General features: G+C 43.9%; 2 long non-coding RNA genes across 3 annotated transcripts in view; one reads left to right on the top strand and one right to left on the bottom strand.

Moving 5' to 3' along the window:
- Nucleotides 1-15,934, bottom strand: part of LOC105550809 — a 31,864-nt gene extending 15,930 nt beyond the window's left edge. For both annotated transcript variants that reach the window (XR_001007777.1, XR_001007778.1), the window contains exons 1-2: nucleotides 15,061-15,934; nucleotides 14,225-14,266 (exon numbers count right to left, since the gene is read on the bottom strand). This is a non-coding gene — a long non-coding RNA (uncharacterized LOC105550809). The remainder of the gene's footprint in view (nucleotides 1-14,224; nucleotides 14,267-15,060) is intronic.
- On the top strand, nucleotides 15,335-24,278 carry LOC105550810. Its single transcript, XR_001007779.1, has 4 exons — nucleotides 15,335-15,735; nucleotides 17,103-17,243; nucleotides 18,021-18,253; nucleotides 23,871-24,278. It is a non-coding gene; the product is annotated as an uncharacterized LOC105550810 (long non-coding RNA).
- Nucleotides 24,279-24,534: the final 256 nt, after the last annotated feature.

The following is a 24,534-nucleotide window of genomic DNA, read 5'->3' as shown; positions in this document are numbered from 1 at the left end:
CAGGCCAGCGACAGCCACCACCCAGGGCCCTGGTCTCCGTCAGGCAACGCAGGACATCTGAGGGAGGCTGGGCCGCAGATTCCACGTGTAGCTGGGAGGGGTCTCTGCGTCTGGCAAGGCAAGGGCTGCTGTCTAAACTTCCAAGGGAATGATGTGGGCACCCCAGGAAGAAGGGACGCCCTGACCCCGCTCCATAGGTGAGGGCATGGAGAGCCCATCCCACTGTGGCCTGGTGGCCTATCACCACTCTCTGATGGGCTTAGTGTGATTTTCAGCCACTTGCTGTTTGCCACTCAGAGGCAAAGCGGCTGCAAAAGGTAGGAGAAAGCAAGAGACTCCCTCACCTGGAACACAGCATCCACCGCGATCCCAGAAAAGACAAATCCCCTTGCAGGCACTTCAATCCACACAGCAGTCCTGAGACGAGGGTCCTGTTACCACCCCCATTTCACAGTGAGGAAACCGAGGCACAAAGCATGAAGTAACTCCAATGTGCCCAGATGCTAGCAAGGAGCAGAGCTGGAGTTTAGGTCCAGGCAGCCTGACCTCAGAGCTTGTGCGCTACCTGCTGCCTGGTACAGTCCACAGAAAGAGGGCCAGTGCCCGGCCCAGAACCACATGCCCTGGGGCTGGAGACAGGTCGGGGCAGCCGAAAGGTGGAGGCGCCCTCTCCAGCGCTTCTTCCTCACCCCCTGCGGCTTTCTCCTGTGCTCCAACTGCCACCACTTGCTTGGGCAGCCAAGCATGACAAACTGGCCAGCCACCAAGCAGGACTTTTCAAAGGAGGAGTAAAAACCCTTGTATGAATGTACACTCTTCTTGCCACACACAAACGCCTTCCTTCCACCTTCAAAGGTGATTCTGAAACTGCCCGTTTTTATCTTTGCTTCAGTTGTGCTTGATTTACAGCCCCCTGAGGTGTTTTGTGTTTTTTTTTTTTTTTTGGACGGAGTCTTGCTCTGTCACCCAGGCTGGAGTGCAGTGGCACAATCTCAGCTCACTGCAACCTCTGCCTCCCGGGTTCAAGTGATTCTCCTGCCTCAGCCTCAGCCTCAGCCTCCCAAGTAGCTGGGATTATAGGCACCTGCCACCACACCTGGCTAACTTTTTTTGTATTTTCAGTAGAGACAGTTTCACCATGTTAGCCAGGCTGGTGTCGAACTCTTGACCTCAAGTGATCTGCCCACCTAGGCCTCTCAAAGTGCTGGGACTACAGGCATGAGCCACCGCGCCCGGCCTCCCTGAGGTTTTTAACTAACATTGCTAGTGGTTTAAGTTGGGCACTGACAAGTGTTAGAACCTAATTGCAGAGGTCACGTTGTTTGAACACCGGAACCTCAAGGCATGCTGATCAAAGGAGAAGGGACCGAGGACCAACAGGAGTGGGGCTAAAGGCGTCCTCCTGCTCCGGTTTCCTGTGAACCCGCTCCTCTGAGGAAAGGAGTAGTCCCTGGCCACAGAAGACACAGGATCCTCCTGGGGGTCCTCCTTGGTCACGTCACACTTTCAGACTGCGTGGCGGGACACTGACCACCGAGCCCACAGACGTGGGTTTGAAAGCTACGCTTTCAAATCAGCAACTCCCTTTCCTCGTGAATATTTTAGTGTGTGATATAGAACATGTTTACACACTGAATTAAAGCACCTGCCACTGAACCCTCCTGCTGGAATTATGGGGGGTGGGAGGAGATGGAAAAAAATCAATGTTTCAAAGCAGTCCTGATGTGCTAAAAATATCTCTCACTTCTCCTTTCATCTGTCTGGTCATTGTCCCAGACGCAAGCTCAGCACAGCCTCGCCCGTACAACATGTCGAATCGCTGTCTACCTCCACTTCTTAATCGGACAAAGAGAGAATATTCTTTTTTTTTTTTTTTCCTTCCTCAGACATTAGTCCAAGATTACAGACTAGGATATAGCAACCTATTATTCAAGAACAGCTTTTAAAGGTAGCTGCTTCAGACTGGCACTTTGGGAAAACTTTGAAAGTAGACTCCCTTTTTTTTTTTTAATGCTTATTTTAACTATAGATTGGTGGTAACGATTCAACCGCAGAGATCCAGCTAACTGTTGGCACAGAAATCCCTAACGCTACTCTCAAGCAAATAAGATCTTGTAAGGGGAAACTCCTGCAAAATACACCTTGTGAACAAGCTGCTCGCACCTCCTCTTGCAGCTGCAAAGATATTCTACTCTATTGCTTAACCCGTGACCTTGAAAAAACTCCACCTTTCCTTCCAGCAGCTCTGCTGCATCCACCTGTCCCTACAGGTAGTAAAAGATTAGACGGAACAGAACCACGTTTACACAACACACTTCCGAGCCTCTCTTCCTTCTAGCCCCGCCCCACCCCCACTCCAAGGCCGAAGTTCATTTCTTCCTGCAGGTTCACTCTTTAGAATTAACCAACACTGTGCTTTTCATCCTGCTCAACACCAGTCCTTTGGCCTCACAATGCTCGCCTGTGTGGAACACGCTGCAGCCCACCAGGTCATCTGCTTTAGACCCAGCTCCATGTCAAGTCCTGTTATGGTCCCTTAGGCATATTGTCATGCTCCTGGGCACCTGAAAACTGACAACTGGTTTCAGATTTCTTACAGTTTGCTTTTCTGGTTTATCCTTATTTATTCCCCTCACAGTGACATTCACAAGAAGCAGCAGTGGCAGGCAGTCTCTTGGGGACAGGTCTGTCCTGAATAACCTGGGGGGATGCCCTGGCCAGGGGAACCTCACAGGGGCTCATCAAGAGATTCCAGGAGATGGAGTTTGAGACCGGCCTGGCCAATATGGTAAAGTCCCATCTCTACTAAAAATGTAAAAATCAGCCAGGCGTGGTGGTACGCACCTATAATCTCAGCTACTCGGGAAACTGTGGCAGGAGAATTGCTTGAACCCGGGAGGCAGAGGTTGCCGTGAGCTGAGATCGTGCTACTGCACTCCAGCCTGGGCAACAGAGCAAGACTCTGTCTCAAAAAAAAAAAAAAAAGAAAGAAAAAAGCCATTCCAGAAGACTTCTGAAATGGAAGTGGCCACCACGCAGCTGCACCTGCCACGTCCTTCCCTACTCCAGGACCTCTGAAATGTGCTGCTCTCTATGCCGAGAGCTCTCACCCCTACCCCCTGACCCACACATGCCTGCTCATCCCTGTGCTGGGACCTTGGAAATCACCTCCTCAGGGAACCACTGGGAAGGAGGTCCTTGTCATCTCAGTGCCTTCCCCTCAGGCCATGATTTTTCTTGGGCCTTTTTTTTTGGTGTGTGTTTACTTAGATTCCACGATGACAGAGACCATGCTTGTGTTTTCATCACTATCATCTTCACCTCACTGCCAACCAGCGCATGGCACGCAGTAGGTGCTCAAGAAAGGTTTACTGAATAAATGGACGAACAATGACGTCAGCCTACTTTGACCTCTTGAGTTCCTCTGATCTCTGAATGTTTTGGAGAAAGGACCTTTAACAGCATCTCCCATCTCTTCCTGGCCTTGCCACCCCACCCAGTAAAACCATAATACTTGCTGGTATAGCCTCCTCCTGCAAATAAAAGTATAAAAGGAGTTCAGAATGGACACTCCAAACAAAGGGATTTATGACCTTGGTCTCATGTTCCACTGTGGTGATAAAATTCACTTTTCTATGAAATTGCAAATTCCTCCCTTCAGCAGCATTGCCAGAGGTCCCCAGAACAAAGCAAAACTGGGTATTCAGAATTTTTTAAGTTTAGGAAACGCTGCCTGGAATCTCTATTTCTCCCTCCTCTGGTTGCATTCTATTCCTCAGGTTATGTGCTTATGAAATTCGTATCTTGCTCTGTGCCCAAAGATGCTTCCAGCTCGCTTGCTTCCCCCGCTCCCCGCAGGCCTGCAGAGAGCACCGCCCCAGTCTGCTATTAAGATCTGCTCAACTGTTTAATTGCACAGCCCGTCCCAGCAGCAACCTCTCCACAGCCTCTCACTTGCCAACCAACTGGCCGCCCACTCACATTCTCTTGCTGGCTTGCTCACTGCCCAAACACACACCCCTCCCCCAGTTCATCTCTTACCCACTAACACAACGACGATCTGACTTACCTGATTTGCTGACGCGCTTTACCTGAAGCCCCACCCACCCCCCCTCCACTTTTCCAGAGTTCTACCCACAAGAAAAGAAGGAAAGCAGCCAGCCTGGTCTAAATACAAAAGATTTACTGTCAACACCTTGAAACTTGGAAAGGGTCCATTACATGCCAGCATCAGGCTTTTGGTGGAAAAGCGCGGTAGTGGGGACGGTAGGAAGATGCTAAGAAGAAAAGACGAAGGGGAAGAGGAAGATGAAAATCCATCAATCCTCCCTCTGAGTCTAGTTGGCCAGGACAAGGACGACACAGGACTTTTGTGAAAGATTCTGGAAATATTTCAGAGAGACGCCTTGAGAATATCCACATGGTGGTACATGGGGCATAAGATCTGAGTTTCAAGACCTGAGCCTGAGTCCTGGCTTTCCACCTGCTAACCACGTCCCTGCCATCAGGGCAGGCTGATGTTTCCTGGTTAGTACAACAGGGATGCAGAAATCTATTTCCCAGAGTTGCCAGGAGGATTAAATGAGGTCATGTATGTGAAAGCATCTTGTCAACTGTGAACACTAGACATAGTATACATTAGTTTTTGGTGTTACCCAGTAGGTCATTTCTCTCTCTCAAACATTTATTGTCTATCATGTGTCCAGGTATTTATCCAAAAGTAAACACTACCCAATCATGGCATCATGTTTTTTTTGTTTTTTGTTTTGAGATGGAGTCTCACTCTGTTACCCAGGTTGGAGTGCAGTGGCGTAATCTCTGCTTACTGCAACCTCTGCCTCCTGGGTTCAAGCAATTCTCCTGCCCCAGCTTCCTGAGTAGCTGGGACCACAGGTGCGTGCCACCACACCCAGCTAATTTTAGTATTTTTAGTAGATGGGGTTTCACCATGTTAGCCAGGATGGTCTCATCTGCTGACCTTGTGATCCACCTGCCTCGGCCTCCCAAAGTGCTGGGATTACAGGCGTGAGCCACCGTGCCCAGCCCCAGTCATGGCTTTTAAGGGGTCAGTGTAAGCCAGTGAAGATGGACAAAAAATAGGAATTACAGAACATAGTATGACACATATACAACTGGGTAAGCAGAGGGGACTGTGGAAGCACCCAAGGGGCACCTAGCCCAGCCCTTAGGAGTCAGCACAGGCTGCCTGGAAGAGGTTTCATCTGAACAGTGCTCTGAAGGGACAGTAGCCATTGGCCAGGAAAAGGGAAGGAAGAACTTCCAGGCAGAGGGCAAGCATGACGGGCCTCATTTGGCTGCACTAGAGATCAACAAACAATGGTAAGGATGGGGGGAGTCCTGAGAGGTAAGACCAGATCATGAAGGGTGTCTTGAGCCCTGTCAAGACATTATGAGGTCAACCAAGCAACAATAACATCACAAGACAACAGGTTTCTTTCTGGGTCCTGACGGTGTACTTAAGTTATAGGGCTTGAACTTACTGGATGGCATTAATGAGCTTCTGTTCATGTCTAATAACGAAAAAAGGGGGTTCTATCATGGGCTATGCCACATTTGTTTTTCTTGGTAGTTGGGACAGCTGCTTTGTGAATTGCCTTTTTTGAACATATCCTACTATACGCACAGCACAATTGCTTGAGTCATGGGGGCGGGATGTGGTAATCTGCACTATGCATGAGCTGTAGCCAGGTGATCCAGCACAAAGGTGCTCAGCTGTGGGGAATACATGCATTCTTCCCTAACACATTAAAACCACCACCAAAGGAAACTGGCTGAATAAAACTGGCCCCAAGGATAAAAACACCTCCAACACGAGTCATTCATTTATGAAAAGTGAATAGGATACAAATTAAAAGCTTGGGCACAGGAGCCAGACTGCTGTGACTTGAATCCTGGCTCCTCCATTTCCATCTTCCCCAGCCTCAGTTGTCTATCTGTAAAATGGGTCTCATGGTAGGATCTGTCACACAGGATTGTGTATTAAAAGAGATAATCAAATCAAGTATTTGGCACAGTGCCTGGCACATGGAGTTCTCAATACCTGGTGTTGGTGGTGGTTCTATTTGTTGTTTTTTATTGTAGCAATGCTGAATCCAGTCTGCTCCCACCTATAGTCTACATGATGGAAGAATTAGAGACTTGAACACAGAAATAAATTATCTCTGTTAACCCTAACCCCAGAACACTGAGGCCACAGGAAATACAACCGCAGTGACCTGGACTTCTGCGTTAGTCATGGTCAGTACATATTAGGTCACGGCTAGTCTATGCTTTGTCACATGGTGGTGACATTCCAGTTTCATATGAGAGGGCTCTCAGTTAAGTAAGTGCACTACAAATGCCCACTGGGAAACACCCGTGGTCTATCTAAAACGTTGTTCCAGTGCCCCCTTGTTTTTTGTTTGGCTTTGTTTTTTTTTAAAATCCCAGAGAAAATACCATAGAATATTTCATTAGACCTTTTTATTCAAGATCCATCTTAAAAAGTTGAGGCTGCACCTCAAATATCTTTTATTTTCATTACTAACTTGTTACATGACCCCTACTGCCTGTGAATATATCCAAAGATTTTTCTGTGTTTTAATCTGAACTCACTTTGAAGCTATTTATATGTTTGGCATGGTAACACGATGGAGATAATAAATGCCATGCAGGTCTGACTCCGCTTTGAAAGCAGTTTTCTTAGTGACACCTTCCTCAGGATTCCCTGAGCTAACTTTATGGCATCTGGTAAGTAACTTCATATTCACTCCATAGCGTTTATGATCTCACAATCATTTCCGCAGATCTAGCCTGGAAGCTAAATTTTAAAACTAGCTGTGGATTTAGAAGATGATTCATAAGCTCTGTGCATACCATGGTTATGACTGGTGGAAGGCAAAGATTCTTACATCAGTCTTCTTTACATTTAACAGCAAGGGAAATAACAGGTTAGAGGAGTACTTTGTATCTACCCTCCCTTGCTTCCGGCAAATTAATGAAAGCCAAATAAATTGCAACACTTTGATATCTGTGTCTCTGTAACGTTAAAGACAGCCCTGGGCTAGGAGAGATGAACGTGGTAGGGCACCTCCGGGCCAGCTTCCCAGTGGAGCAATGGTATTGGAGAAGTGGACAACGTGGGGAGGCTCAGGGAGCTATATCTTCAGAGGCAGAGAACGACACGGTGCATCAGGCAAGCAACAAGCTCTTTTTGCAGCATAAAAGCAAGAGGGGAGTGTGGCAGGAGAAAAACTCAGGTTATTTTATTTTTTTCTGAAAACCACTTGCTGAAATAGAACGCCTCTTCTGAATACTGACATCACGAGACTATCAATTTAGGTTATATTAAATTTTTTCAGGATAGCTATCCTTAAATTTCAAAGCATTTATTGGCCAGGCTTCTAAAGTGCGATAGCATAATTCACTAGGAAGCAGGGAATTTAGAATCGAGGTGACACCGGACCCACAGAGTGAGTCTCTGGGGGTAGAGGCGGGAATACGCTCAGTAAGGCAGCGGGTCAGCCCTAAGGCTGCCCAGGGTGAGGCCTCCTCTGCAGGGTCTCACGGGTGCCTTCTCCTGGAGCCATATCTAACGACTTTAAAATGTTAACCCTGGGTCTGTTCTGGTGAACTTCATCAATGTTTGTAACATCCTGGAAATTATTTATTCCAAGAAGCTGGAAATAAAAAAAGATCTTCCCAGATTTCTGAAAATGGGGTGGATCCTGACCTACATTCAGTGTTCTAGATTAAAATCACAGATTTTGGATAGAGAAAAAAAAATATTCTCTGCAATCTAATAAAACCAACTTTTTTTTTTTTTTTGGAGACAGAGTCTTGCTCCATGGCCCAGGCTAGAGTGCAGTAGCACGATCTCGGCTTGCTGCAACCTCTGCCTGTCAGGTTCAACCGATTCTCCTGCCTCCTGCCTCCTGCCCCAGCCTCCCAAGTAGCAGGGATTACAGGCATGTGCCATGATGCCCAGCTAGTTTTTTGTATTTTTAGTAGAGATGGGGTCTTGCCATGTTGCCCAGGCTGGACTTGAACTCCTGACCTCAGGTGATCAGGCCATCTTAGCCTCCCAAAGTGTTGGGATTACAGGCGTGAGCCATCATGCCTGGCCAAAACCAACATATTTTACGGATAGGAAATTGAGGCTTAGATGAGGGGAGAAAAACATTACACAGATTAAACCACAGCTAATGTCAAGTGGTGACCAAAGGCGAATCTTTTATTGCAGGCTGTGGGTTTTTCCATGTGGCTGGTGGTACGCTGCACCAAGCAGCACACACACTAGGCCAGTTTCCTGTGCAGACCCAGGTGCAATCCCATCTCTAAGCCAGGATGCTATTAGGTCTCAACAACCCATGGGAATTTAGGGTGCTCACGATTTAGGCTGGGAAGAGGTGACTAAGCTCCTTGGTCTAAGGTCTATGCAACTGGCCACTCACTCTGGACCAGGGACATTCAATGCCAGACAGCGGTAGGGGTGGTCTGGGGTGACAAGCCAGATCCTGGGCAAAGCAGCCTTTCTGCTAAGGGTTCCCTGGCAGAGCACGATGATGGCCACTTGGGAATGTGATCTGACAGTGACAGAAGTCTTCTTTCAAAGCCCATTCCTAGGGCCTGCCGTTGCCCCAGCACTGTGTCCCAGGAAGCCCCCTTGCTAGCCATCTTCATAAACGACTAAAACATGTTTTGGAAAGTAGTTTTTCTTGGTATTTAGTGTGTTGCTTACTCTCTTACTGTACTAATAATATGAATTGCTGAAGGCTTCCTGGAAATCAAAACTACAAATTAGAGAAAAATAGGGTTAGAGAAAATGTCTTTGATAGTCCACTTTGAAATTCAAATAATGATTTGAGAGGTTTAAGAATTATTATGTGAATAGATGGTGAAGTGACAGAATATTAATTATAGAATCTAGCCAGTGTATTTTTCATAATAAAATGTTGGAAAAAAGTATTATCACATTGTCTGTGGTTACCAATATCCAACAAGTTCATGGGCTCCTACCGCTGGATATAACAGCAAAAAGTCTTGAAACATAAATTAAATATGGAAATTAATAGGGAAAGATACATGACTCAGTACATGATGGGGGATTTACTATGTGGAACAGACTCCATTTGGATCTTTTTTCACACCTTTAAAAAAAAAAAAAAAAGACACAGGGTATTGCTCTGTTGCCTAGGCTGGAATGCAATAGCATGATCATAGCTACAGCCTCAAAATTCTAGGCTGAAGCGATCCTCCCACCACCTCAGCCTCCCAAGCAGCTAGGACTACAGACACATGCTACCATGCCTGGCTACTTTTTTAATTTTTTGATAGAGGTGGGGTCTCACTATGTTACCCAGGCTGGTCTTGAACTCCTAGCCTCAAGTGATTTTTCCACCATAGCCCTGCAAAGCACTAAGACTACAGGTGTGAGCCACTGGGCCTGGCCACATCTTACGTCTAATTTGGTGAGTTTAATGTTAAAAATGAAATTATTATTTTTTTAATTAGACGAATATTTTCTAACTTCTGGGTAGGAAGGAATTCCTAAGCCTGAGGTAACAGAAGTTATACAGGAAAAAAATAAAATCATTTACTCCACTACATAAAATATAAAGGTTCTCATGGGAACACATGGACACAGGGAGGGGAACATCACACACCAGGGCCTGTCAGTGGGTGAGGGGCTATGGGAGAGATAGTATTAGGAGAAATATCTAATGTAGATGACGGGTTGATGGCTGCAGCAAACCATCATGGCACGTGTATACCTATGTAACAAACCTGCACGTTCTGCACATGTATCCCAGAACTTACAGTATTGTAATAATAAGAATAATAATAATAATAAAGGTTCTGTATTTCCAATAAAGTATAAGCAAAATTAAAAGTCAAAGAAGCTGGGAAAAATATTTGCCTCAAATATCTTACACACACACACACACACACACACACACACACACACACACACCCTTATAAATATATCATAGAAACAGTCACACCCTAATAGAAAAGTTGATAGTGGACATGAACAGAACATTTACAAAAGAAAACAGCAGGCTGATACACACATGAAGAAAGTTCAATGTTATTGGTAGAGATGAAAACATGCCACATGCCTGACATGGAGTGAACATTCATTAAATAGCTTCTGAGTAGATGAACCAAAAAGAATGTAACCTTTTTGTCTAAAGATAAAAAAGAGAGAACACTCAATGCTGATGAAGATATGGAGAGAAGGACATTTCATACATTGCTAAAATGTGTAGAACTTGGTTCAAGCTTTCTAGAAAACAACTTAGCAAGGTATATCAAGAATCTTACACTTAACCTCCTTTTACCCAAGAAATTCACTGTAAGGAATCTCTCCTAAGGAAATCATTAAAAATATGCCCAAGATTCATGTATTAAAAGGTTAATTACTGTAATATAAAAACAGTTTTTAAAAACTGGAAGCAAATTAGACACTCCCAAATTAGAGAATTAGCACCATTAGAAATATTTTAGAGGCATTTTAAAGCATAGGGAGAACATGCCTGTTTTAAAAGTGGGATTGAAAGTGTCTATACAGGCTGGGCATGGTGTCTTACACCTGTAATCCCAGCACTTTGGGAGGCTGAAGTGGGAGGATCACCTGAGGTCAGGAGTTCGAGACCAGCCTGACCAACAGGGTGAAACCATCTCTACTGAAAATCAAAATTAATTGGTGTGGTGGCGCGTGCCTGTAATCCCAGCTAATTGGGAGGCTGAGGCAGGAGAATCGCTTGAACCCGGGAGGCAGAGGTTGCAGTGAGCCAAGATTGTGCCATTGCACTCCAGTTTGGGCAACAAGAGTGAAACTCCATCTCATAAATACATGAATGAATGAATGAATGAACCTATACAGAATTATGCTGATTCTGCAAATTGTGTGTTTGTAGGAAAGTGCTGGAAGGAAACATACAAAACCCTAATAGAGCTTTGAGGATTAGAGGTAATATGTGGAATCTAAAATAGTCAAATACAGTCCATAGAAACACAGTGGTGGTTGGGGGGGATGGGGAGATGTGGGTCAAAGGGTATAAAGCTGGAATGATGTCAGATGAATACAGCTGCAGTACAGCATGAGGACCCTGACAGTGAAGATACTGAATATTTCTAAGTACATTTTAGGTGGGCTTACCCAGGCACAAAAAGGTAACTGTGAGATGGTACACTCATAGCTTGAGTGTAAGTTATTATTTTGCTATGCACATGTTGTATCAAACCAGCAGGTTGACACTTTAAATATATACAATAAAAAAAGAGGTTTTATTACAAATGAGTAAGAATAAAATGAAAAACACCATATAAAAAATTAGAAGCGTGATCCCCTGCTTTGGAGATAGGTCTTCACTCAAGTCCTTATCCACATGGCCCAACTCCCCATTGGCTCTGTCTCTGCCACTGACTCTGTCTCTGTGTACTGACATGTCTGAATGCCACCTGTCCCCCCTCACACCTGGGCTTCCTCTTGGACTGCATTTTGTGGTGAATGGTGCCACTTGATAACACTGGCCACTCTGCCTGCATCACCCTCCCCCATTTCTCCCCCAAATCCATCACCATGTGTGTCCTGACCAAAGCTTTCCATTTGGTCCCCTTGCCTCGATGGCCTGTCCCCCACCCCCTCAAGGCACTCTCTTCACTGCAGCCCGCCTGGCCTTTCTGAAGCGCACATCTGACTTTGTCAGGCTTCTGGGTGGAAATCTTCAGGCTAGCAAGGCGCAGCATTCAGACCTGTTCCAAGCACTGCCGAGTCTGCATCTCCCATCACCCCTTCCCCACACACACAGGTCTGGGCCTCTGGCCAGGCTGTCCCACCTGCCTCCCATCCAGCTAACTCGGCCAAGCCTGTCCATTGAGTCAATTGTGACTTTGCCTCCACTGGAAGCTGTGCGGGGTGGAGGTTGAGTGTCACAAGCCCTGCACATGCTGTTTTTATGCTCCCATGGCACTCATCACACACTGTGACTCTGTTTCTGTATCTTTGTCTCCTCTACCAGACCGTGAGCACCTAGCCAAGCAGGCCCTCAGGGTTTGCAGAATGAATGAATACATGTTTCCACCACCCCAGGAGACTTAATCTGCTTTCATCCTGAAAGAGGTATCAAACCAAGATTTTGTAGCTTCCCCCAGTTAGCTGCTGAAGCATTTTATCATCCTCACAAGTGAGACAGTCATCCTTGTGTATTAATCACCCAGCAAATTCATGTATTACATGTTGTCTGTCATGACACTATCGCTGGTTTTATTTGAACTTACTTATTCCTGCTAAGTCTATCACAGGAACGTTACTCATATCACTAAACACAACAATCATCTCAAGTACTGAGCACCAGACAGTGTGGAAGGCCCCAGGAATATAAGGATAAACCAGACTGTTACTACTTAAAGGCCATTAGCAAGAAATCCTCTAGCCTTGTGTGGAATAAAACTCTCAGTTGCCTTATCTTTTCCTGGAAGGGCGTGTAATTTCTGTTGCTTGTGTATCAGCTTTTCACAATTGTCCAAAATCTTTTTTCAAGTGTGACTCAAACAGGACACAATGATGAATCTGACGAACACTAACTCTTGTTTTCTTACCCTTCTCTGTCATGCTCCTTTTAATATACCCAAGAATCATGACTATTTTTTTCCCACAACAGCCTCACAGCATTGACCTAAGTTTAGCTGATGAGTGATAAAGGCTGCATTTTTTTTTTTAAAAATGATGTTTCTTTTGTACTCAACCATGCTATTTTAAATCTATCCCTACTACATTTCTTCTGCTAATGTAGAATCATTTTTATGCTTTGTTATAATTGTTACGAATTATACTCCTGGAGTTGAGATGATTTTGAGTCCTACCTAATGTGGCAGTGTGCACAATAGAAAAATGAAAAGAGATTTCCTAGTTTTATATTGTGCAAAAGGCATAGACAAATATACATATGAAAACTCTGCCCAACTGCTTAATGTTGAGTCTTCAGCCCTCCATCTGAATTCACAACGTACTTTACAAATACTCGTGGCTAAATGTTGAGGGATTCTGGGCTATCAGTTTGGAGGCTCTGGTATTAACCATGCTCTTTATTTATTATTAGTCATGTATTTTCCCCACCCTTTGTCTTTGGCTTTGCACCCCCACCTAGCAACCACAATGACTTCTTTTTGACCTGGATGGCTCGTCTTTTTAAATAACAGTGTTTCCTGGGAAGCTTAAGAACAGCAGAGTCACAGTGAGGGCTTAGGCCAGGGCAGCCTTCTTCACGTGGGGTACATGGATGTGCTTCTTTGGGTCTGTAAATGGGCAGGCAAATGTTTGCATACAGGTGTGGGAAAAGGATTCATGCTTCCATCATAATCTCAAAGGGATCTAGCACCCTGGAAAGGTTAACAACTCTTAACTCCCAGGCATTCGGACACAGCACAGCATAGCACACTGAATAAACAGCCTCAGTATGTCTGACTCAACCTTTTACTAAGCCACCTCCCAAGAAAGCAAGAAATTCTCTAGTAATTATACACCAACCATCTTCTGGAAGGCAACTACGCTCACCACTATACCACCAACACGCCAAACATCCTTTGAATAATTAAGATCATAATTTGAGGGTGTGATTTTTTTTTGGGGGGGGGCAGTCCAGCATATGTGACATTATATAGAGGCCATAATCTAACACTTTAAATATCAAAGCTATCTTTTCTCAGTTTCTGCTTTTATCCATGTTTAACATACTTTCTTTGTCCTCTTCTGATATTTTTAGCTGATTTGATAACATTGGTTGAAAACCATAACATCATGAATCACAAGTTTCTCTACATATTAACATTTTGTTAGTAGCTCAAAGCACAAGCCTTTCATTAACTGTTGATAATTATATTATTTTTGCCAGAATACACTGGTGCCTTGTATACTTGTGTTTAAATAGCATTACAAATATCATTTTGGTGTACGTATGTCAAAACCAAAACTGCCTTTATGTCAATATGCCGTAAAAATCTATCAGAATGTATCTTAATTCTTAACTTTCATTGTTGTCTGTGGGTTGTCTTGTATAATTATTATCACATCCACCGTATTTTCTGTAGGTAAATATGAAATGTATTATAAACGTAACGGGGGAAAATGCCCTTTAAAGCCTTTCCCTAGACAAAGCACCATTTAGGCGTTTAGAAGCAAGAACCAGTGAAATCAGAAATTGCTGTCATATGTACTCACCTGTGAATGGTTGTACAAAGGATCCCAAGCGCAGGACTTGTCCTGGAAGCAGAGGATCGGATTCCCCCAGGAAAAGAGGCAAGTAGAAACGCCAAATGCCAGCGCTCCCTTTCCCCAGCTCATCTCATTTGTAGGCACACAGATTTTGGAATCCTCCAGGAATAACAATAAAAACCACACTAGGTTGTTTTCCTAATTCCTGTGAAATGAGTCAGTAGGTCAAACAACTTATCCACTCCAGAGAGAGAACAATTCCTTGAGCTACACTCCCTGTTTCCAGTAACCCTATTCCTTCTCTGTGCCCCTGGATAAAAGTGCTGCCAATAACGCATGGAGAGCCCACCAGGTTCTGAATGAGACACATCGTAGAGATTGCCAGAAAGTTAGCTGCCTTCATGGGATAGTTTCCCTTATGAATGTTTAGGAAGAAAAAAGTCCAGTTAAGAGTAACATGAGGATTGAGCTTCTTCATTTAAAGAGTCAGCATAACTTTTTCTCTGTTGAGACTGTTTATTTCTTTCATACAGGAGGACTGAACGATGCTGAAAATATAGAAAAGCGATAACTGTACCTTTAAAAGCCCCTACAAACCACTTCCTCCTGTAAAACACCCTTTCCTCCTCCAAAGGTGTAGTATATTCACAAGATTCACTGATTATTCAATGAATCCATATTCTTAAAAACCCTTCACAGCCGTCTGTGCGTCCTACAGTTCCATGCTCTGTATCATATAAAGCAGAAGGTATTTAAGAGCTTGCTAGCCATCATTTAAATCCATGACTCAAGACGACCAACACTGGGTTACCAATAATCTTCAGAAGCTACCACCTACTCACCGAGTGTAACATTTCTTGTAGTGAGCGACCTCTGCATAGGAAATCACCAGCTCCTGGCAACGAATCCATACTTCCAAGAACTCACACATTCAGGCAAATATATGGACATACATCTCTAAATATAGATACAGAGAGGTCTGCCGTGACAGTTCAGTAGGAGACTGGAAATACTTTTGCTTTCTGTATCGATAGTACTTTCTTTCCTTTTTAAAGAGAAGGTTTCGTTTTGATCTTGAGAAATTCTGATAAAACCACCAACTGAAAACCTGCCATTATAAAGGAGGGATTTCACAACGTTCATTCCAAAAAACTGTGGCTATTCATTTCTGGAAGTGATTCACTGCAGAAGAATCGCTGTTTGGGGGTGGAGGGAGCATTGATTTTTAGAAGCCAGCCTGCCCTCTGAGAAGTGAGCAGGAACCTCCGAGATGGCAGCCACGTGCCTTCTGACCCCCAGCCCTGCTCCCTGAATCACCACCCCTCGAGATGACATGCAGTGACCAATTTCCTCTTAAAACTGCCTTCTGTACAAAAACCCTATGATCCACGCACCCTGTGTCTAATCCTCTGCAATGGGGCCAGTCTGCAGATCCGTCTGGGCGGGCTGCGGTAGCATTCTCCACCTGCCAACACTCAGTTGCTGGTGAGTAACCAGCATACGGACACTCACTTCCTGTGAGTATTTCTGAAAGAGCTTATGATATTTCCTTTTAAAAAAAAAAAAAAATAGGAGGAAAGCCACTCAGGGAGGAGAAGCAACTTCAACAAGCAAAGCTAAAAGCATGCAACGTGATCACTGTTGACCAGACACGCCTAATTTTAATTTGGTTTCTCAACCCCTGTGTAATTAAGACAGCCCAAAGAGAACAGCATCAAGGGGTGGGGGGGAAAAAAAGACATTTCACAAATGCTTAGACCTTCGGCGCGCGTGACCAGAAAAGTAATTTTAAGATTCAAGCGAACCAATCTGAGGCTGGTTGGAGCATTAACCCTTCAAGGAAAGAGAAAGAGTTATTTTTGTTTGTCCCCAAATTTCAAATACGGAATTCATCTTCCTTACCAGGAACTGAGATGCCAAAAATCAGCCTCTAAATACCATCCCCTGGGGTTGTGAGATGGAAAAACTGTTTCAGATTTGTCCATCACAGGGGCAGAAAAATACCTATTTATGAGACCCAGCCACATTAACAGAACAGCCGACATGGTGTTCACACTCAGGCACCCCTTTGAAAACCGGCCACTAAGGCTCAAATGTGACATTTTGTATTTCTCTAGGCTGTAGCCAAACCTGTTAATTTATGTCAGAGAGAAGAGCAGTATTTCTTGACAACTGGGCAAAATGAGTAAGAAAAATTGCTTTCATCCCACCTGACAAGAGTATCAGTGGTGACAAAGCTCACTTTCTGAGATTGGTAGGTGTTTTGCTGAAAGATAGATTTTTCAGAGCCTGTCCTTCAGCTTCAGGCTGTGAATGTGCTTCCAACTTGGGGCCTCCATGTGCCACACGGTGGGGAGGGGGCCTCTTGAAGGAGGAGGGAGGAAAATATAAATTTCTACTTAATGGGCACTGAAAAATAAAACACATCACCCAAATTCACACCTGTATTTATCACACAATCCATGGAAGCCCTTAACCTGTAACACGGCAGCACTTTGCCACTTAGACCCCAACTCTTTTAGTTCACATTTTTGGATACTCAAGATAAATATGAAAAAAAAAAAAATAAAAACATAATCTGTGATTTATACTCTGGAAGGGAATTTTCATTTTTTTTGAGATGGGGTCTCACTCTTGTCCCCCAGGCTGGAGTACAGTGGCGCGATCCTGGCTCACAGAAGCCTCAACTTCCTGGGATGTGATACGCTTTTATCATCTTTACCAAACTGATATTTTAACAAGAAGAGTATGGAAAGCATTTGCCTGAGACACATAATTGATTGATGGATTTTAGAGGCAGGGTCTGACTTCATTTCATCTCAGCCTCCGGAGTAGCTGAAACTACAGGTAAGTGCCACCATACCCAGCTAATTTTTTTTGGTAGAGATGACGCCTTGCTCTGTTGCCGAGGGTGGTCTGTAACTCCTGGCCTTTAGCGACTCTCCCGCCTTGGCCTCCTAGAGCACTGGGGTTACAGGCATGAACCACTGTGCCCAGCCTGCATGATGTAATCTCCAAATTGAGGGTAAGTAAAAGGTAGCACCTATAACTAGAGGTAAGTTTTTAATTTAAAACAACTACACTACACAATAGTCATCTCAGCCCTTGCCCATGAAACCTTATGAACCTCCTCAACAGAAAAATAGGAATATTCTGTGATAGGGTCAAAGGAACAGGAACCCTTTACATGGAGAGTACTTTCAAATAGCTACCATTTTTTAAAATCCCATTGATACCAAGCTCAGCAAAAGAGGCCTGACCACTACTCAGCGATTAGAATATCCACTCTTCTCTCTTACTCAGAAGGAAGCCTCCGTCTCCCACTATGTCAGGTATACACACAAGTTCCCAGCTCTCAGTGTTTCTGTGCAATTTGTTCCTGTTTCAGACGGCTTTCCAGGAAAGTTCCTCTTAAGTCCTGGGTGGCCAATGCAGAGGTTTTAAAAAGAGGAAAAGTCGAGCAAAACAAAAAGATCATGAAGTAGAAGCTTGGGGAGGGGATAGCAAAGAGAACATGAATCTAACAGATGCAGCAGTTGCAAAAAAAGCTGCTATCCTTTAGAAACTCCTGTTAATTTGGGGACCTAAAGGGAGCTGTTTCTAAGGCTGGATATTGAGAATGTGATGAAACCATGGAGGCTGTCCAGGCCCTTGCTATGCTGTGGACACCCTTCAAGAGTTATAGAGTCCGCCCTCTCCAAACAAAGTAAAACCCCATGACAAATGTCCTTCACGTTTAACATTTACTCAGTTCTCTTTTAAACAAACAAATGGAGAGCGCTCTTTCGTGGCACTTTTATAGGCAGGGGAGAGAGTGGTCTCACAACCGAAGGGCACTAGCCACTGAGAAGTCCTAAGGCTATGTTTGAGTTCTGGCTCATCTTTTTTGCTAATTTGTTCTTGCGCCTATCACCCAACCTTTCCAAGCCAGTTTCATCGTCAGCGACAACAGCACACTGACATGCAGGACCCACTCAGGAGCTACCACAAGCTGCACATCCGTCCATTTGTTGAATCTTCACAGCAGCCCTGGAGGTAAGTTCTATTTTTATCGTCATCCTACAGATAAGGAAACTGAGGCCCAGGGAGCTTAAGGACACGCCCGGGGTTACACAATCAGTAGGTGGTGGAGCCAGGATTCAGAGCCAGGGAGGCTTGACCTTGACTTCACACTCCAGAGCCTGCCCTCAGCATGTCTGCCAGTCACACCCGGGTTGGCTGCACAGCAAGGAAAACAGCATGTAAGAAACGACCTTAAAACCTACCAAGACCGTAAAAACATGAGGTAGATTTTTAATCATGTCACATGCAAATATATTCTCTGTAAAAATGTAATGAAGATTCAGGACAACTAAGCAGTGGTAACTCTGCTGATCCTGTGAAAACAGTTTCATATAACTTGCAAGTTACTTAGCTGCACAATGTGTGGTACTGAGTTGTAGAGGTAGACGGGATTCAGAGATCCTGTTTTCCGTCAGGGTGGTTGGGTGAGGCTCCCAGACCCAGACCTGAAGTCTGAACCTTCATCCTTTCACTCCCAGCCCAATGATGTGCCACTGTGTCATAGCCACATGGTGGTTACGAATGCTTCTGGAACTCTACATTTTAATCTGCCAGGCATCCATCCATTCGCTCACATAATTCACGTGTGTGTAATAGTAACCTTCAGAAATGAATGTCACAATATTTTTCTCATTACAACATCTTCAGGCTTTAAGATGAAAAGGGTGAAGAAAGAAATCTTTTCTAAACCTTTTATTCCCACTATTCGCTTTTTTATTCAAGGAAAAACAGAGGCTCTGTTAAAGTTCTGCTTACAATGAAGTGTAACTGAAGTTCTATCCAATTCTTTCCTCTTCTCTGTAAACTTGTTCACATGCAACAGCCTCTCTGATGTTAACAGGCTGTTCCTCCCAGGTGCCTGCACATCATGGCTACAGGAGTCACCGGAAGGAACTTGCCTCGGTGGCAGTTTGGAGTCTTCCCGGGCTTTAATGATGAAAAATAATTTGGTCATTTAAGACAGAGGCCCGCTCTGTTGCCCAGGCTGGAGTACAGTGGCGCCATCATAGCTCACTGCAGTCTCAAACTCCTCGGCTCAAGTGATCCTCCTGCCCCAGCTTCTTGAGTAGCTGGGACTACACAGGCATGTGCCACCACATCTGGCTATTTCTTTTTTTTTTTAAATAGAGAAGGGGTCTTGCTATGTTGCCCAGGCTGGTCTTGAACTCCTGGGTTTAAGCAATCCTTTCACCTCAGACCCCCAAAGCACTGGTTCACAGGTTCATAGGTATGAACTACCACGCCTAGCCTAGCTATTTACTCTTAAAGGAAAAAAATAATGTTTTATTTAGTGTTCCAGCCTTTCATGCTATTTACACTAAAGTTTGGCCTTATTATGTTTGCTCAGAATCTTTTAATGGGTTTACGTCGTGTTGGATCACATCAAAACACTCGAAAATACCTCTTTCTAAAACAAAGACATTCATTGACAAAAAAAAAGTTAAGCAAAAAAGGAGACCAGCCAGGTATTTAGTTCCATTTAAGAGAGCAAAGGCGACTGTATGCAAGATTCTGGAAAATTTATGTTCGTTAAATTTATAAGCCAGCACTTTTTTCCCAAAGATTTATTTGGTGTGAAAAGTTACTTCCTGTACTGTAATCATAAAATCAAATGTTATTTACTCCTGTCATAACCATTCACATACTTCCTGCCATAAAAATTTAAACCTGGCTAGAATATTAAATAAAACATGCAAAAAACTACAAGTTCAGGAAGTGACTGTATGTATTATATACATTAAGTTCATATTCCAATCTAAGAGCTGAATCACCCCTACTTAGGAAAACCAGTATTATGTTTTATCATCTGGGGTGACTAATCCCACAATGGCCCATGCAATGAACTTTAACGGTAAAAAGGGCTTTCTCTTTTGCACTAAGCTCAGTCCATAGTTTTGTGGGGGCTGTCAGGACGCCTTGCAGGTCTGCTGTGTGTAGTGGGCTGAAATATACTGCACATGACCCAGGGTTACAATTGTAAAGATCCAAAGACTTACTTAGGGTAGATGTGCACACTTTAAATGCATGTGCATGTTTTTCTTTGATGCTTGCCTACTTCTAAAACAAAACAAGCTTCTAAATGCTTAGGCTTCGGCATGTCGGGTAGGAAAATCAGAGCCAGTGTACACATCCAATGATAGAAGAAAGCGTGCGTGAACAGATTTGTTTACAAAACAGGGCCCAGCAAAGTCTGTCTCTCAGTGCCTCGGCAGGATCCATCCAACAAAACAAACACACAAACACACTGATCTGGGGAACTCGCTCTTCCTTCTGATGAAGGTGTAACAGTTTGTGATTATAACTGGGCAATAAGTTACAGCATAATCACGTGACCCAGGCTTGAATTGGAGATATGCCAACAAATCCAGTTTAACACAAGTGCGCGCAGCGCGCGCACACACACACACACACACACACTTATATGTAGTATAGTGGTTTCAGCTCTCCTTCTGTGGCATTAATCTCAAATCTGTATCTTTAATGGTAGCTACCTCTCCTACCTATATCTTTAACATATTTCTATCTGGATAGGGCAGACCCTTTAAGTTCATCGTGAAGCAAAAAACCAACACCCTTCTATTGATTTTACTTTACTTAACTGTATAGCCATCTACCAGGGTTGAAAGTTTGGCCTCTGGACTCCCTTCTTCACTGAGCCGAGCTGAGCCATTCTGTCACCAAGTCTAGTCAATACTTATTTTCAATGTCTGCTGCCTCCATCCTCTCCCTCCCATTCCCGTTTCCAGTCACCCAGGGTGCACCTTTCTCTCTATTCTTGGACAAGTAAGACAGCCTCTGTAATTGGTTCACTTGCCAATGAGCAACTGGGTGGTGAAGAAACAGCAGGAAGTAGGAAGGTTGGGTTCTAGGCTTACCTATGCCAGAACCAAACTATCTGTTGCCAAGAAAGTACATCATATCCTTGGGCCTTAGTGTTCTCACCTATGCCATGAAAAAACTGCCTATCAAATGTTATTAGCTGATGTAGAGCATACAGTCACCAACTGCTCTTCTAAAATGTAGTAAAATTCATGTCGCTGCATTCCTCAAAATCTTTCTGTGACTTTGCAATGTCTAGAGGGTAAAACTTAAGCTCTCTAGCTTCTGGGTTTATATATAAAGAATTAAACAAAATATGTGTAAAAGTCTCATATAAAATGTAAGATACCACACAAAAGCAGTAACAGCCCTAGTGAGGACAGGACTGTTTCTTAAGCTCATGCACAGGGTACTACTCAGGGGTTTTATACATATGGGTTCTAATCCTCATGACCATGATGCAAGGTTGGTTTTATTACTCTATATAAAAGATCAAGAATCTTAGGTTCTGTGAAAGCACACCCAAGGTTATAGAACTCAGTGAAGTGTCAGGGGTGGCTTCCAAATCTACATGTGGTTGATTATCAAGCCCACTAAACCATACTGAGTACTTTAAATACAACATAATATTTGGCAGGGGGTGGGGAGTCATTACTTGAGTAATCATTATCTGAATCCCTGTAGTTACCAAGTTGCATAAGGGAAGCAAAGGTCATCATCCTATAAAAATACTGACAAATACAGTGATCGCTTATTATTAGTCCTCATTAACATCAGCATCTATGCTTGCTCACTTTCTTGGTTGAATAATGTCATAGAATAAAATGAAAATCCAATGCAGTTCACTTGTAAGGTGGAATTGCAGCTTTTCACACAGTTGATAAAAATGATACCAGCAAATTGCATGAGTCATATAGGATCACTGACAAATAAGGATGAAAGACAGTTTCAACAGTTAACAACCAAGGAAGAGAAAGTCCACAGAGGTGATTACAGGAGAGGTAGACTCTTCAAGAGAATGGTTTGTATAGCAAACGATTAAGAGAGGCCTTCGGGGAAATGCGAATGCTTGTACAAAAATCATCCTTTTTATATGATTCTGCTTTAGAAGTCAACATTCAATTTTTCTTCCAAGAAATAACATGCTGTTGCATCATATCCCAAATTCTATTATATAAAACTAACTAAGCTTCAACTTTTGTTTTAGTTTTCTCAGGACTTAGTCCCAATAAGATCTTTAAAAAAAAAAAAAAGTGACTGTTTGTTTTTAAATGTTTGATTCAGTTTTAAGTCAATCCTCTTAAAATAGTAGTAGTGGTCCTATATCAGTTATCTTCAGATAACAAGTACCTTTTGAAATGGTAGTAATAGGAAAAAAAAGAAGAAAATGATTAACTGATACGCAAATAGTAGGCAACAAGAAGAACTAATTCTTCAGCCCACGATGGAAAGTAATGTCCTAGTTTTTCTCTCATTTCAAGATCTCAGGCTCACCCAGACCAAAGCACCCAGCAAGAAGCCTTGCTCATCACCCCCATGCCCCATTCCCACCACTGTGTCAATGCCAGTGTGGATATGGCATTTGTATGGTATTAGGCCAGACCCTGGGCATGTCTGACTGTCGAGGCAAAACTAGACTGCAGCCCTGCAGACCCTCAGTCTAAATCCTAACTTTACGTAATTCACTCCATCCATTCTGTCTTTATCTAGACATCTGAAGAGCTCCACCTTTTTTTCAGAAGACAAGAGTCAGGGACCTGGAAGAATTCTGTCCTCTAATAACCCGCTTTCCAAAGGCACCCCTGTATCACGATCCTTCCTGACACACACCGGTGTATATATCAAATGGTTTTGGTTCCTGCAAATATTCTTCATCAAAGGTTCAGAGAAGGGCTATTTTGAGAAAGATTTAATGGGATTTGTAACATAAAACCTCAAATGCATATTGAGTTAACTAAGACAGCTCTGGAACACAAAGTGTGGTTGTTATACCTTGCTTTTTCTGGTGACTATAATCAAATCCAAGAATCTAATAAAATAGTCCCTCATGCCAGAAAGAAACCCAAGAAGGTATGTCCTCAGAAAATGTAGTCTGAAGTCGGTCAATTCTAAGGCAGTCACTCTAAGTGATCACAACTTTCTTCGTGAGCTTTTGGCCTTGCACGATTGATGTTTGCTACAGAGATCTTGCCTTGCTCCTATAGAGAGTTCTGCGACGCTGTGAAATAGCTCCTTTTCTCTGAAAAGCACAAAGTGTTACTCTTCATTAAGAAAATAATAGAGTTGTGAGCCACGCATTACACCTGTGAGTCTTTCTCATGTGTGTGCAAAACATACACACATTCAGTGAGGCACCGTGGAAGATTAATATAGTCACATACACAAGAGCCTGTCTGGAATTCAGAAATCTGAAATTGGGGAATGGCGTGAGCCGAAGTGAGACGGGAAGGAAGAGGTGGCAGTTCAGCAGTTGGGAACTTCTGACTGTGATTCCGAATCCTTTTTTTTAAAAAAGGATTTTGTAGCACTGACCCCAAAGGCAGCACAAAGACGTCGGTGAAGTGTGTATTAATCGAGGCCATTGAGGATGTTATTTTCTCCTTTAAGACTCTGACCAGAAGCTGAATATGCCAGCGGCAAATGCAGGCAGTGCTGCTGTTCCCTTCACAGTCCTCAGAGGCAGTGAAGCCTGTGCTTGAGACGCGCAGGGCGGAATGCTTGTTTTGGAGAGCATTCAGCAGATAGCATTTGGTTTCCTCCATTTAACCAGGTCACCCAGGCATGGAATGCACAGCTCTGCCAGACAGAAAGCGCTTTGGATGCCTGAGAAACAACAGCTTGTCCGGGCCACTGATGCGAAGAGAGGCCACGGTTTCCTTTTTCTCTGCTCTGAATGGCAGCCTTGACGTCACAACAGCTAGGAACCACTGGAGGGACAAATAACAAGGCGCAAGCCAGAAGCGCCCTGCTCTGTCGCAGGGGCAGGGCCATTTTCATGCAGTTCTGATGTGTTCTGTGGTCGCTGTGAGTCGGCGGGAGCAGAGACAAATGACTGGAGCTTTAGGCGTAAAGGCGGTGTCTCTAGGCTGATCAAACAGCCCTTGCCCAGTGCTAATTGCCTTCACGGAACCTGGATAAACTATAGTTCCCGAATTAAACTTGTTTCTGACGAACTAGACTTCCCAGGGAACGGGTGTAGTGATTTTGCTGATGGTTCAGACATCGGCACTTTCCCTGAAGGGCTCAACTTCCTGTGTTTAAAAGCAGACCTTTTCTAACAGGGGCTGGCGCATAAGCATCCCGGGAAATACAAGAAGCTCATGAAAGCAGGCAGTCTTTGCAAGAGACCTGACTTATTTTCTAGGAGAAAAACATCCTTTTAGGGATTTTATAATTTAAGTTTAAGCAATTAAACATGTGCATTAGTACCCAAC

The sequence above is a fragment of the Mandrillus leucophaeus genome, unplaced genomic scaffold, assembly GCF_000951045.1.
Source record: "Mandrillus leucophaeus isolate KB7577 unplaced genomic scaffold, Mleu.le_1.0 Scaffold5, whole genome shotgun sequence".
Taxonomy (NCBI): domain Eukaryota; kingdom Metazoa; phylum Chordata; class Mammalia; order Primates; family Cercopithecidae; genus Mandrillus; species Mandrillus leucophaeus.
This window is presented reverse-complemented; position numbering and strand designations above follow the sequence as displayed.